This window comes from Bos javanicus, chromosome 1, assembly GCF_032452875.1.
Source record: "Bos javanicus breed banteng chromosome 1, ARS-OSU_banteng_1.0, whole genome shotgun sequence".
Lineage (NCBI taxonomy): Eukaryota > Metazoa > Chordata > Mammalia > Artiodactyla > Bovidae > Bos > Bos javanicus.
In genome coordinates this window covers 85,555,837-85,569,903 of record NC_083868.1, presented here as the reverse complement: position 1 = coordinate 85,569,903, position 14,067 = coordinate 85,555,837, and the positions used below count along the sequence as shown (strand labels likewise).

Here is a 14,067-nt window from a genome sequence, read left to right as displayed (position 1 = left end):
CTCATAGATAATGATGTGCAGTCAGCAGAAGCGAAGCTTTATTTTAATTCAAATAAGCTAGTAAACAAACCACTGACAAGTCTGCTGGTGAGAGTAACTGGCTGCTGTTGCCACATTGGCAGCTAAATTATAGAAAATCTATTATACCCTGTTCACCATATGTTTAATTTAATACAAGATACAAATTAAACTATCCACAGTGCCTATTAAAATAACAATACTTTTTTATATTTGAATGTCTTAAAATAATTTCTACTGACCTTTTAAAGGGTGGTTTTGATATAGGTGATTATCGGGGGGGAAAGGTAGTTAATAGAAGGCAAAAAAAATTAATTGCCTTTGAGAAAATAAAAATATAAATGTTCACTGGCTTGCAGTTGTTAATAAGGTTAATTAGCAATCATGTGTTCTGTTATTACTATATTTCCCTCCCACCCTTTTCATTTCTGAGGCTGGAGTTTTAAGAGTGATACTTAGTTTGACCTGAGTCTATCCTCACGAAATCATACCTTGACCAAGCCAGCCTATGGGTAGCCTTACATCTGATGCCAATTGAGACCTAAATGCAGAAAACCTGCGTTTAAACTGTAGGTTCAATTTTGGTATGGCACAGGAAAAAGACACAGAATTTTATATCCCTGCTTCAAATCTGTCTCTTCATAGCCAAAAGATCCTAAGGAGAGCCAGAATTAAGACCTCGCCTTCTAGAAAAAGGAGAGAAAAACAAAAAAAAAGATAAAATGACACACTGTTCACAGTTTCCACCTGAACCTGCAATAATTAGTAACCAATGGTGCTTGCTTGAGTCTATTTAGACTCAGTTAACCAGATTCTAAACACTGAGCTGGATTTTAGAATTATAGAGCTAGATTTCAAACCTAGATTAACTATTGCCACCTGTGTGAGCACAGATATTTAAACCAGCTGGATCTTTCCCTTACTTTTTTAAAGAGGATAATAATTCCATTTTATAAGATTATGAAAATTAAATATGAGAAAGTTTCTGGTACATAATAGATGTCCATTAAAGGTTAGGACCTTTCCTCTTATTACCTTCAAACAAATAGAATATTGCTCTTTTTTCAACAGTGAAGAAAGAATGTTGGAAAAATGGATTGGAAGGGAAGATATAAGTAGGAATTCTCCCTAGAATCAGTTTCCTTGGATCATTAACTACTTTCCACAGGCAAAACTTCAAATGGGATGGTCCTTTTCTCCCCAAATTCACAATTTTTACTCTAAGAATGTGTCAGCAAATGAACTTATTTACAAAACAGAAATAGACTCACAGACAGAAAACAAACTTACGGTTACCAAAGGGAAAGGGAAGGGGGTTTAAATTAGGAGTTTGGGTTTAGCAGATATGCACTACTATATATAAAATAAACAAGGACCTACTGTAGAGCACACAGAACTATATTCAATTAACTATAATGAAAAGGAATATGAAAAAGTTTATTAATATATATAATGGAATTAATTTACTGTATATCAGAAACACACCACTGTAAATGAACCCATTAAAAAAAATATATATATATATATATAAAGAAGAATGTATCAGTAATCTACCCATACCAACTGCCCATCCTTGGGCCTCTGAAATAGAGAAGCAAGGAATAATCACCACATTCTGAGGTACCTTTTTAAACATTTATGTACATAAAACTTTTGCACTGGGTCTTCAAGGGTGTTATGGAGCCGCACTCCACCATTTCAGTTCAGTTACAAGCCTATCAAATCCAACTGCGTACTGGTAGTTACATTACTGAATAAGGTATATGTGTGGAGAATATCCTCAGTTTATTGTCATTCTTGAAGTCCAGTAGATGGTGATACTATTTGAACTAAAACGCAAATTACTTTATCTTGGGAGCGTAGTACTAGTATGACTATGCCAAAGGGACACAAAACAAATATTCCACTACCCTCAGAGGTTGAAAGACCAGAGACATTTCCATTTACTGAAACTCTAAAACTGATAAAGAAAGTTTTTTCAAAAGTCACAGATGTGTGGCATATCTTCAATGTTCAACACTTTTAAGTGCTAACACATAAACATAGAACATACGATTGCATGAATAATTTCATGTATCTCAAGAAAGTTTAAGGAGGCCATTGATGAATGCTACTCACAGGCCTTACTCCTACCTCCCAACTTGCCTCTTAATTACAAAAACACATCCTTCTTAGTCCCTTCTTAACGTAAAACAAAGACTGGGGGATCCTCAGAGAGTTCCAGAAGTTTGAACACTAGTGGGGAGGAAGACCACGCCTCGCATGTGACCAGCGAGGAAAGAGGCCGCCTTGGAGCCTGCAGCCTCGGCTTCTCACCTGGGCCTCCCAAGTAGTGGCCGCGGACCCGCGAGCCGCCTCCCCTGGGAGGGTCTGCCCTCCTCTCCCGACTAAACGTCCCTGAATCCCTCGAGCCGTCGAGATGCCCACAACCCAGCCCCGGGGAGGACACCACGCTCTCCACTCTTCCTGGGCTGTGCCGGGCTCGGCCTCCACACGCGGCGTAGTGGGAATAGAACCAAACCCACCATACAGTGCACTCGAGTATACGAGCGAGTCTCAACACACTTGAGTCTAGAGTCCGGGAGGCAGGCGCGCCCGTTCGCGCCTCGGGGCGACCAGAGTGGGAAAGGGTGGCCTGGAAAGCAGGCCTGCAGGCGACCCGGGACTCAAGCTTCCACTTACTCGGTCCGCGCCGCTTGTCCCTCGGCGGATAACCTCCGCCTTCCCTCTCGCAGCCGGAGACCGAGCGGGACCCGGAGGCGGGGCCGCGCGGGGCCTTGTAGGCCGCGCCGGGAAGTACGGGCCGAGAGCGCGGGAAACGCGGCGGCGCGCGAGGGACGCCGCTGCTGCGGGGCGGGGGTTATGCAGCCCGGCAGACCGATCGAGCCTCGGCTCTCCAATGCGAGCGCGGTCGGGTCAAGCAGACCGGTCCCGCAGGGCCCCGCCAACTTAGAAGGCCGACCCGACCCAATGAGACTCGATCACCCACAGTCCCGACTGTCCTCGGGAGGAGAGGGGGGCGAGAAGTTTATTCTCGAGTCTCTGAAAACCGAGGTTCCCAGCCTCTTCACACACTCGCGCGCGCTCCCTGGTTAGAAGCTCAAGAGCTTGGATTTTAAAACACGTTTCTCCCCGAGTCGTGTCCGGCGGAGGGTCTGCCTGGCCCGCGCTCCCCTGTCCTTTTAAGTGCGCATCAAGTGGCAGGTTGGTGTGGCGGTGGTGGTTTATCTAAGTGAATAAATGAATCATGTTGAGCGAGTTGACGGGAGCAACACGTTCAGAGTCCCCTAGTGATTTGGAGGCACTCGCGGCCGTACCCTCCGCAGGCTGGAGAGGCAATCACCCTCGGATCTGGCGCGGGCCGCTCCCATCCGAGCCCCGCTTGGCCGGCACTCGGTCGCCCGCCCGCGCACCCGCGCCCGCAGAGGGTTCCCAGACCCAGCCCGCGCCAGAGGCTCCGAGTCCGACTTCTTTCCGTGTGGAATGGTGGAGCGGCCAGTTAGTGAATGATGGATTGCCTACGAGAGGGAGGCTAGTTTCCACGATAGCTCATGGCTAAAGCATGACACTATGTCATCCCTGTGAAACTCGTGATTTGTATGGTCATCAGTTCGCTGGAACACCCAGACCCTGATCGTGCGTACAGTGTTTTCTTCTAAAAAGCACTCGCCAATTTAAAACCAGGTCCCAAGTGCCCCTCTTGCTAATCCCCTCTGCCACTAAGTCCAATTAAATCCTCTCTTTCTAAAAAATCTCTCCTCTTTCCTCCTTTCTTCCTTCCCTTCCTTCCTTTTTTTTTTTTTTCTTCTTTCCTTTCCTCCCTCCCTCCCTCAATCTGAGTCTTTTTTGAATGCAGCCTAGTCTGGTGGTGGGGGTGGAATATCCCCCCTCCACATATCCCCAGTAGGGCTTTCTGCTTGTAGAGTTGGAGAGCTCATTTGGCCCCAAAGCACTTTTGAATAGTGAAGTTTCCGATTCAGAGGCACCTATAAACGCCCCTATATAGTGCACACGTATTCCCCACCCCCTCCCCCCGTCAGAAAGCCGGCCCTGTAATTTAAGAGTCGTTTTTGTGGTGTGTGCTTGCTCCAACGAGAGGGGAGCTGACCAGTCAAATTAGTTTGTGGATACAGAAAGGTTATTTTGCTTTTTTTTTTTTTTTTTTTTTAAGCAGTTTTCCAATTGAAGGCAGCTGGTTCTTGATTCCCTCACCTACTAAAGCAGTTAGTCACTTTCCCTTCATCATCACCCACTCCACATTTTAGTCATAGGCTGAAGTCTCCTCACATGTCAGATAGAATGAATTGCATTACAGCTTTTTAGACAAATTTTGGAGGCTTACCTACAAAACTGTCCTCCTATCCTTAACCAGAGAGAGAGTGAGGCCACCTGAGAGATTTTAAACTTCCTTTTGACTGGGATTGAATAGATTAGTTGATAAAATATGTAAGGTTTACTCACTCTTTAGACACCTCAGGGTACTCACTGATGCCTTCCTAGCCTACAGACACATTCAGTCCCAAACCCCTCCCTTGTTGGAAAAAGGACAAGCAGTTCAGAATCTTCTTTCAGTTCATTATGAAAAGGAAAATAGCTTTCAGCAGGTTGGGACCTCCTTTATAAATTTTGACATTCAAAAAAATAGGACAGGGGAAGCAGGAAGAGATCATTCCTTTATTTCAGTGGATTACTTTTGTAGTGCAAAGTTATGAAACCCTGGAATAAACATTTTACATTTGCCCTCTCCCACTCCACCTTAGTTGGAGGAGGTGTTTCTACTATTGACTTTCAGTTTTGCATAATGCCCCCCCCCACACACACACCTTTCCCCTGGTGAGGAAAGTAACACTCCTCAGCCTATTCTATTAAAGGTTGCTCTTGATTTACACTCTCCACTTGCTTGCTTCACCAAAATACACTTATACAGGCACATTTTTCTTGATCCAGAGCATGCAGAGAGGTACATAACTTTTTAGTATTGCCTTAACTTTCATTCCTTTCAAACTGATATTAAGGTGTTCATCCTGAGACACAAAATGAATTTTTGAGAAACAGCCATGGGGAATACTGTTTAATTTTCTGTTTTATTGTTTGTGTTTTTCAAGTTTTGCAGGAAAGGCTTTAATTAGTGTCTAAGTAATAGCCCCAAGAATTCCTTATTAGATTATTTCAGACCAGTTGTAAACAAATAACATTACAGTTTCCAAAAGGGAAAGTAGAAGCTAAGATCAGTTCTGTCAAGACATTCATTTGAGTATTCATCTTTTATTTTGAATGGTTTGTGGGAAGAAAGGGAGGACTGAATGATGAAGGGGGCAAGAGAACCCAATGAAAACTTGTTTTTAAGACTAAAGCCATTTCCCCAGACTGTTGTCTTTCCACAAGTGACAATACACAGAACAGAAGTCATGAAAGTGGGTTACTGTCACTTTGGACTATTGGAGGCCCACAGAGCCCTGGCATTAATTCCTGTAGAAAGGTAGAGGAATTTAGCCATCTTCTGCACTTCTCCTGCGGCACCCTCATTGCCTTAGGGTTCAGGGCTCAAAGTTGATACAGACCTCAGCTGAGTCTAGGTGTCAGGGCTCCCCCTGTGAGGGGAAGCAGATGTTCTCTGTGGAACCAAGGGGGAAGCAGGGTGGTTATAAGAACCCTGAGGGCATGGGGCACTGTAGCAGGAGGGCTGTGGCCAACAGTCCCCTTGCAGGATAGCAATCCATGAGTCTAAGCTAACTAATAGTAAATGAAAGAGAGCCAAGAGTAGGACCCTTTGGGTACTAAAGACTAACCTCTAGTTTGTTCTAGTCCTCCCCCTGGGATCCCATCCTAGGTTTTCTGTGATTGGAGATCTACCTAGAGAAGAAGGGAAGCATAGTAGGAAAACATGCCTAACCCCTGTCCAACATGCACGCACGGGTGGAGCTTGCAGAGATCAGCAGACACATCTCAAGTCCTCAGTGATCTGTGTGTCTGGCTTGTGCAGTTATGCATGGCCAACAGGGGGTGGGGGTTGGCAGGGAGGAAAGCCTGTTTCCCCCCCACCCCCCACAGTTACTCTGTCTGGGGCTGGTGTGTTTCCTCTTCCCCCAACCCTCCACCTCACCCCATCAGAACGAAACAGAATTGAAACTCCATTGCCTTTGCCTGCACTGAGCCTAAAAACTCAAGATTTGATAAGGTTACTGCACCATTGATACAATTGCAGATTTTTTTTTAAAGCTTCCTCAAAGAGACAGATGTTTGGGCTGATTAAGAATCGAGGAGGAAACCTGCAGCTGCACCAAGGAATAATCTATTGGACAAATATTTTAATAAAAAATATGAAGAGATCAGCCCGACCTTGCAAGGTCTTCTGCTTTAAAAAAATCTTTATCAAACCCCTATTCTATGGCTTCAATAAACAGAACCCATTACCTCACGGCATCTTTTGTTGGCCCCATACAAGAGAGAACAAAATGGTTATTCAGGGGAACGCTTTCGATTTTTATTGTGGGTAGCCTGCACAAAGAGCCGTGTTATTGTATTTAAAAGAACCATCTGTAGCAGAAACAATGGCATCAAATTATCTTTGAATACCCACTGAAAAAACATAAAGCTTTTTTTTTTATTCTTCTTCTGTACGGTGGGGGGATAGAGCAGTGTTAGGATAACTGACTTTTTTGTTGTTCTCTGGGTGCATTCTTCTCGCTCCCCCTCTCTCTCCCCCTCACCCTCTCTCTCCTCTCTCTCTCCCTCTCCCTCTCTCTCTCTCTCTTTTAAAAAATCAGCCATTTGGGGTTTTAAGCCATAAACGATTTTTCTTGTTGCAGGGGATTGCAGTGGCAAAGCTAGGCTAGGTCTTGGAGGCTGGTGTAAGGCGAAGCGGGTGAAGGCAGGAGGCTGATGGAGAGACTGGGGGGAAGAAAAGCCGAAATGGATTCATGGTGCCTTGGATGGAGGACGAGAGGAGAATTGCAAGCTCCTTCAACTCGTTCTGTCCGGTGAGAAGTGATCAAGCTTGGGCTGACAAGAGGCTCAGGGAGCCCTCACGTTCTTTTGCTTTTTTACCTGCCAATCAAACTGCTACAAGACAACACCCTGATCTGGCATGGACATGTAAGTAGCTTGCAACCCAACTTTGACATTCACTGCTAGCTCCCTCCTCTCCGCCCACCCCCCCCAACTCACTCTTCCTCTCATTCTATTTTTTTTTTTTTTTTGACCTTTAAGAGATCTGGAAATACACTCTGTGTGGCAGTCATTTTACACAGATTTAAGTCTGAAAGCGTTAACTTTTGGAATTAAACACTAATTTTGATTTCTTTAACAAATGCAGAAATGAAATGACATTATTTTATTCTCTTCTGAGCAGTTTTAGCACTGAACATAATCAGTTGCCTTCCCTGGTGTGTGTTTCCTTTTCTATGAAAATGAAGAAATCTGTGAGCCCCCAGAGAGAAATGCAGAAATGAACAATTCAGGCTTCCATTTCAAAAATATTAAATTCTAACATTTCATCTCTACAAAGAACCTTCTCCATACCTAGATTACACAGAGTAGAACGAGTGATTTGCGTCAAAAGGTATATATCATTAAGGGGCTGCTGCTGTTTTATCTGGCATCTTACTATTTTGGTGGTGGCTGAGGGGAAGGGTGTGAAAAGAGAAGGAAAAGGACATGGCGACACCTTGTTCTTTATGAGAGATTGACACTGAGGAGGCTAGAAAAGCAAGAGGGCAGGATAAGCCGGAAATATTACCTGAGAGAAGGAATTACAGAGCATGGCGAAGCTGGAAGCTAGGAGGGCTTCTGTGGGAAGTTGTGCGAAGGGGTGATAGGGCTTGCTCTCTGGTGCCCTCTAATGGCAATTTAAACCAACGTTTTACTTTCTCAAGTCTACACAGAAAAGCAGCTGGGTTTTGTCGTTACCGTTGGTGGGCTCCCCCCCCGCCCCCCCCCCACCACTCCCCGCAGACTTAGAAACTGTAGACTACTTGTGTAAATTAATTGTTTTCATCCTGGAAACTTATGTACGTGCCTTAAAATTATCAGTATATTTTCCTCATTCGTCCTCTTCCAAAATTTTGTTAAGAGTAATAGAAAAGGAGAAGCTAATGGCAAACTGACTTATGGAGGGTGGCCCATGCCCAATTAGTAATTCGGGGGAAAAGATTTCTTTCCCACCTGAACAACATTCTGACTCTCTTACTACACTGGAGAAATTCAGCGGGCTGGGGTGAGGAGGGAAGATTTGGAAATTGCAGATTCTGACACAGGTTCATTATAATACAATTTTAAGGGGTCTCTTAGGAACCTCTGTTATTTCGACATGCGGTGGTAAGAGGGCTTTCCTTCCCGCCTCCTTTTTCTTTTTCTTCTTTCTTTCGTTGCTTTTTTCCTTTTTTTTTTTCTAAATTTGGTAGATAAAGGTTAATCTTGGGCTGAATGATAGAACTATGATTGACAAGAGAAAAGGTGTTGAGGGCAGGTCGCGCTGTCTTATTTACAGCCCACTGCTTGCTGTAGAGTCTTTGTTAGGACTGGAAAGCTAATTTAGTGCTGATCAAAAGCACCACAGAGTTAAAGGACTGGTAATGACTGCTAATTTCATTTCAGCCTCATGCATCCCCAACTGCTGTAATTAAAGACACGCTATTTAAATACAGGTGAAGGTTTTGTTTTTTTTTTTTTAAGTTAGGGTGGGGGTGGGTGGATTACAATTTTATTTAGATTTCATCTTACACTTGGGTGTTATGTAGTCCAACATCAAAAAAAAATTTTTTAGAGTCACTTCTTGTCATTTATACATGGCTTTGCAGAATAGGCAACGTGAAATGTGTCAATCACATAAAAGTCCCTATTTAAAGAAAGAAAATGGGTAAAAAAGGATGCAGAGGAGTAACTGTTTTGGGGGATTTAAATATTTGGGTCTCTTTTTTCCCCCTTCAAATTAATAGAAGGGCCTTCGAAATAGCTAAAGTATTTGAAACTTGGGGCAGGGTGAACAGGCCAAAGAGATCAGTGTCAGCTTTTTAAGTACTTCTAAAAAGATCATGTGAACAGATGGAAAAATATATTTTTAATTAAATAATTTCCCTCACACTGTAGCTGCAGTGTTGGCTCAGAAACCATGTAATTCCCCCACCGATAGGAGTCTCTTTATATAGAACATCAAAGGATAAAAAGCTCTACATTTTCGTAGTTGGTTAAAATTGATAAACCCCCGCCACACACACACACACATACACACACACACACACACACACACGCACGCGCGCACACACACACCCCAAAAAAGAATTTAGCCTTTAATCTCTTTTTATCCACGAAGACTAAAGCTCTGTACTCGACCCCGTGAGCGGCTCTCGCCTTCAGGGGCTAGAACCCGGCTCAGATGTGAAGCGGCGCTGAGCCGCCGCGCAGGTTCGAGCCCAGCGCCCCCTGTTGGACACAGTCGGAGCTGCGCAGCGCCAGTCCTGGAAATCGCTAGAACCTTGCTCTGGGGTTAAAGATAACACGCTTTATTACCGTCCAAAAAGGAGATGGGACCAGGAAACAAGTTCTTGTATCTTTGAAAGATAATATAAGTTTAATTCAACAAAAACTAAAAGGAGATAACACAATTTTAATTCAATAAAAAAGACGAATCTATTCTCCCTCCTCACATCCCGCAGCCACATCCTGTCCCCCGTTTGGGTTTGGTAATCTCTTTAAAGATTCAGCGAGAGTAAAACAGGTACAGAAGCATGATTTTAAAAAGAGAGAGAGAGAAAGAGGATTTTCCTCTGTAGCAGTGGAGAACCAACCAAAAGTTACCTCTCCCGTTCTGTACACATTAAAAAAAAACAAACCGAAGATGCTGTTGCGTGCTGTATTGATGTTGTCCACAGCATCTTGTTGCCCTAAGAGGTCCTTCACATGTAGTAACAGAGTCTCTGACTAAAGGAAATAACTTGCTCCTTTAAAAATTTATTTTCAGAGTGTAATTAAAAGGCCAGTCTCTTTGAATGTTTCCATTCCCCCAGACCAATCTTGATCAAACTTTTCCTTTTCCGGCTAGCGCTTAAATTCCAGGTATTCTCTAAGAAACAAGTTCCTGATACCTCTCCCTCTCTCTTCACCACCCTCCACCCCCACCCGGAGCTGTAGGATTCCAGGAAAGCTGTGCCGGCGGTAAAGAGTATTTTCTTTTGAAATTCAGCATTTTCGTTGACTAGGAATCCAAATCATCCTAGGGGAAAAGGAGTATTTTTTTTTTACACTTTCAAAAACTACCTGTCTACGTAAGAAAGAGCTTTGACTTTTTCTTTGGTTTGGGAGTGAGGGTAAAGGTACACTTTGAAATCGTTCAGAAAGATTAACTATAAAAATGACACATTCTCTGAATTTAAAACAGTGGGGAAACATGGATTTGTTTAGGTGTTTAAGATCAAACTGAAACGACGTGTGTGCTAAATGAACACACATGATCTCAGCAAGGTGTTTGGTGATATGGTTCTTGAGGGCTGTACTTACAATTCTAACTTTTAGATAAAAACCTTAAGAAGTTTAAGGCTTGCTTGCTTGCTTGAAGTTTGCCTTTTGAAGGAAACTAGCTTAATTTTCATAATAGAATTACTTTTTAAAAGATTTAATACTGTGGCTACACAAGTTGTTTTTAACGTTGGTCTTACCTTTGTTCTCACCTCCCAGTCAGCAGATCTGAGATTGTGTTTTCAGGGAAATTGCTGTTGGGTGAGAGGAGAGATGTTTTCTCTCCCTGATTCCAGAATCAAATCTTGGTTTCTGTTTCTCAATACTTGAGTTCAGAAACAGTGGCAGAAAGAGATTCAAGGCTTTTATTCCGTTTTTACCTGGAATTCTATGGAAAAGACAGGCAAGCAGACTTTCCCCTCCCCCCTCCCCCCCCCCCCACCCTTTGCTTCACTGAAAGGCTAGTTAGTCCCCATTACAGAAATATTAAGTCTGGGCAAACTTTCATGCCAACCTCCTTAAGGTGACAAACTGAGCTCTGACAGCCGCGGTCCAAGGCTGCCTAAGGCGTAGGGAGGCCAAAACCAGCAGAATCTTGGAGGTGACCAGAATCTTGGAGGTGACCAGCTAAAGGGGCTAGATATATGCTTGCTGTTCCGAAGTGATGTAGAATTTGCAAAAGCAGAGGCCGAGATTTCACACACACACACACACACACGCGCGCGCGCCCTGCTCCCCCCTACCCCCTCGCAACCTCTGCCCCGCGGGGGTCCCAACCTACTGGGAGAAGTCTAGGGAAGGAGCTGCACCTGGCTGCCAGAGGGCAAGCAATGAGCCCCCAGATTCCCAGGACCCAGGGAGAAAGCACAGCCCCAAGTTTAGGAAAAAGAACTGAACAAGTGGGTGGCCTAGGCCTGGAAATACCACCCAGCTCTCCCAGCACAGTGTCATTGCTGTGGTTTCAGGCGGCCTCAGCCCCTGCAGGAATCTCACGCCCCACGCTGGCAAGCAGGAAAGCAGCCTCGCATCTTTGGGGCCTAGGGAGGAGGCAGCAACTGACTCCGTGGTAGCAGGCAAAGCCGCAACGCTGGCAACCCGCTGCGTTTTCTCTGCAGGAGCAAAGTGCCCTTTAGGGGCGGGGCGGGCATTTTTGGTCTCTTGTCCCAGTGTCCACGCCAGTGCCCGCGTCTGTTGGCTGAGCCCCCTGCTTTGTAAGTAGTCAATCTTGTCCGTTTCTGAGGGCGATCCAGGAGGATGGGCTAGCCTAGCTTTGGGCCCACTGGGTGCCAAGTCCTCAGACCCCTCTCCCCTCCGTCTCTCACACCTTTCCTGGTGAATACAAACCCTCCTTCTGAAAGCCAGTATATGAGGCTTGGAGTTTTGTAGCTATTTGGGAGTGTAGAAAATGATTATTAAAACCAAGATTATAAGGATGAACCTTCATTTATTATTGTTTGCTCTTTTACTTTGTCTTTAAACTTTGAAGATCTTTAAGTTCATTTGATCCAACCCTGAGACAGACAGGGAACCAGGGAGAAAGTACAGCCCAGCTTGGGCAGGAGCTGGGGTATAGACAGATACTCACCTCTCCACCACTCAGTGGGCAGATAAGTGCTGCCAGACTGTGGGTCCTAATCCAGGGCCCAGCTGCTATGTGGGTTGCTGAAGGGTGTTGAAACTACAAGTACAACTTGACACCACTGAGCCCACAGTGCTTGTCAATAATCTGTGAATTAGGTGCAGAGATTGTCACCGTAGATCATAACAGTTTCTGAAGGACTCATTACAGCCTATCGTGTCAATGATCTTCAAATTAAGGAGAGGGGTGGGGCGGGAGGTAAAAGGAGTAAGGAGAGCCTGCAAAAAGGAAAGAAGTGTGGGAGGGGAGATAAAAGTCAGAGCCCCAGCTCCCAAGGAGCCTTTAAAGATTATCAGGCTAGCGATCTGAGAATTCCATTGGGATGGATTTGGAAGCCCAACTTCATGTGAGCCTGAGCCAGGTCTGGAAGCAGGGGTGCTAGGGCTTGAGCAGAAGTGGGCCCCTGGGAAGGCAGACTCTTCAGACATTTCTTTTGAGAGCAGAAGAGCTTTGGGGAGAGTACTCCAGATGTAGAGGGGAGGCCTTAAAGATGCCAGTCCATCCAGTATGGGTGTGCACTTTCATTTACAGTGCTTTCCAGGGCTAGATGTTGCTGCAAATCTTGGAGCAAAAGTGGATAACAGTTTTGTTTAGAGCTGATGGTGATTGTATGGTGTTTATTTGTTGGTTCTAATGGTTTTCTTTCAGTGTATTTTCATGGAAACAGGTGAAAATCTTAATTCCTTTTCCTTTGATAGTGTTCCTGTCCCTCACACATACCTTAATTAAGCAGATCTTTCTTCCCCCAACTTGCTTTTTGGGGTGTCAGACACCTCTGCCTTGTGAGGTTGTTGAGTTGTCACTCTTGGGGAATTTGTATTATGCCTGACTGTACTTCTGGAAAGGGGATTTTGCAGGTAACACAGGAGCAGTGTGCACCATGAGATCTCCAAAAGGAAGGAAATTAAACCCCACTACTGTGGCTTGGAAGGGACCAGGCTAAGGGAAAGATGTTCTCTCTGCTTGGTGGGCTGCCGGTGCAGGCTGTGAGGAGCCCAGCCCACACTTTGGTGTTACTTATCTGTTATTTAATATGGTCTAGAGAAACTTTAAGGAGGACTTAGATTTGTTTTTCACATAAAAGCTGTGGTCATAGTCAACTGAAATAATCACATTTGGAAAATTTGAGACAATCGTCTTTTTCCCAAAATGGGGGCAACAATCCTAGTCGCTGGAAAATTAGGATTCTAAGGAAACCCTGTTCCTTTGGTATGATTAGTTGCATGAGATAGTATGGTCAATCAGGGAGATACGTATTTAGACTCACAAGCAATGATTTAGAGGTGGGAAAAGGCCCATGTGTTTTTTGGGCCATTTGCAGTTCTTGGCGATCTATATGCTGATTTTTATTTTTCATTTGCTTCTCCTAAATTTAATATCAAAATCAGAGGATCTTTTTTTTTTCAGTGCAAATGAAAACCACTGGTGGCAGCTATTTACTTATTTTTAATTAAATTTTTTATGTAGTATTGGAATATAGCTGATTTACAATGTTGTAATAGTGTCAGGTGGACAGCAAAGGGATTCAGCCACACACATACCTGTATCCATTCTCCCCCAGAATGGCAGCCTTTAAGTTTTCAGTTTGTCTTTTTAAAAAGAGAATTTCTATTTTAATAATTAGATTATTTAATGGCCACACTGAATTTTCCCTGCACAATAGCTGCAGTACAGAGACTGAATCCTATGTTAAAACTGCTTGATAATTCAGGAATAGAAATGAAATTGTGAAATTGTGTTAAATATTTTCCAGAAAATATTTAAGCTGGAATATACAGGGATGTGTGTGTATATATATATATATATATATATATATATATATATATACACACACAAATACATACTATAAGCAATATGATTATTATTGTATACAACCCTAAAGACATACACAAGTGATTATATATAACTCTGTTGCTGTAATTTGAAAGGAGAAATATATTTAGTTTTATAACTATTGA

The 14,067-nt window shown here is 43.8% G+C and overlaps 2 long non-coding RNA genes across 3 annotated transcripts in view; one reads left to right on the top strand and one right to left on the bottom strand.

Annotated features, from left to right (window-relative positions):
• The window catches only part of LOC133246582 (uncharacterized), a 185,192-nt gene extending 182,022 nt beyond the window's left edge, over positions 1-3,170 (bottom strand). Inside the window, exon 1 of one of the 2 annotated variants that reach the window (XR_009736082.1) lies at positions 2,701-3,170. This is a non-coding gene — a long non-coding RNA (uncharacterized LOC133246582). The remainder of the gene's footprint in view (positions 1-2,700) is intronic. The other variant, XR_009736081.1, reaches the window with a different exon arrangement.
• Positions 3,171-6,690: 3,520 nt separating this feature from the next.
• The window catches only part of LOC133246569 (uncharacterized), a 45,001-nt gene continuing 37,624 nt past the window's right edge, over positions 6,691-14,067 (top strand). The window contains exon 1 of the long non-coding RNA XR_009736074.1: positions 6,691-7,113. This is a non-coding gene — a long non-coding RNA (uncharacterized LOC133246569). The remainder of the gene's footprint in view (positions 7,114-14,067) is intronic.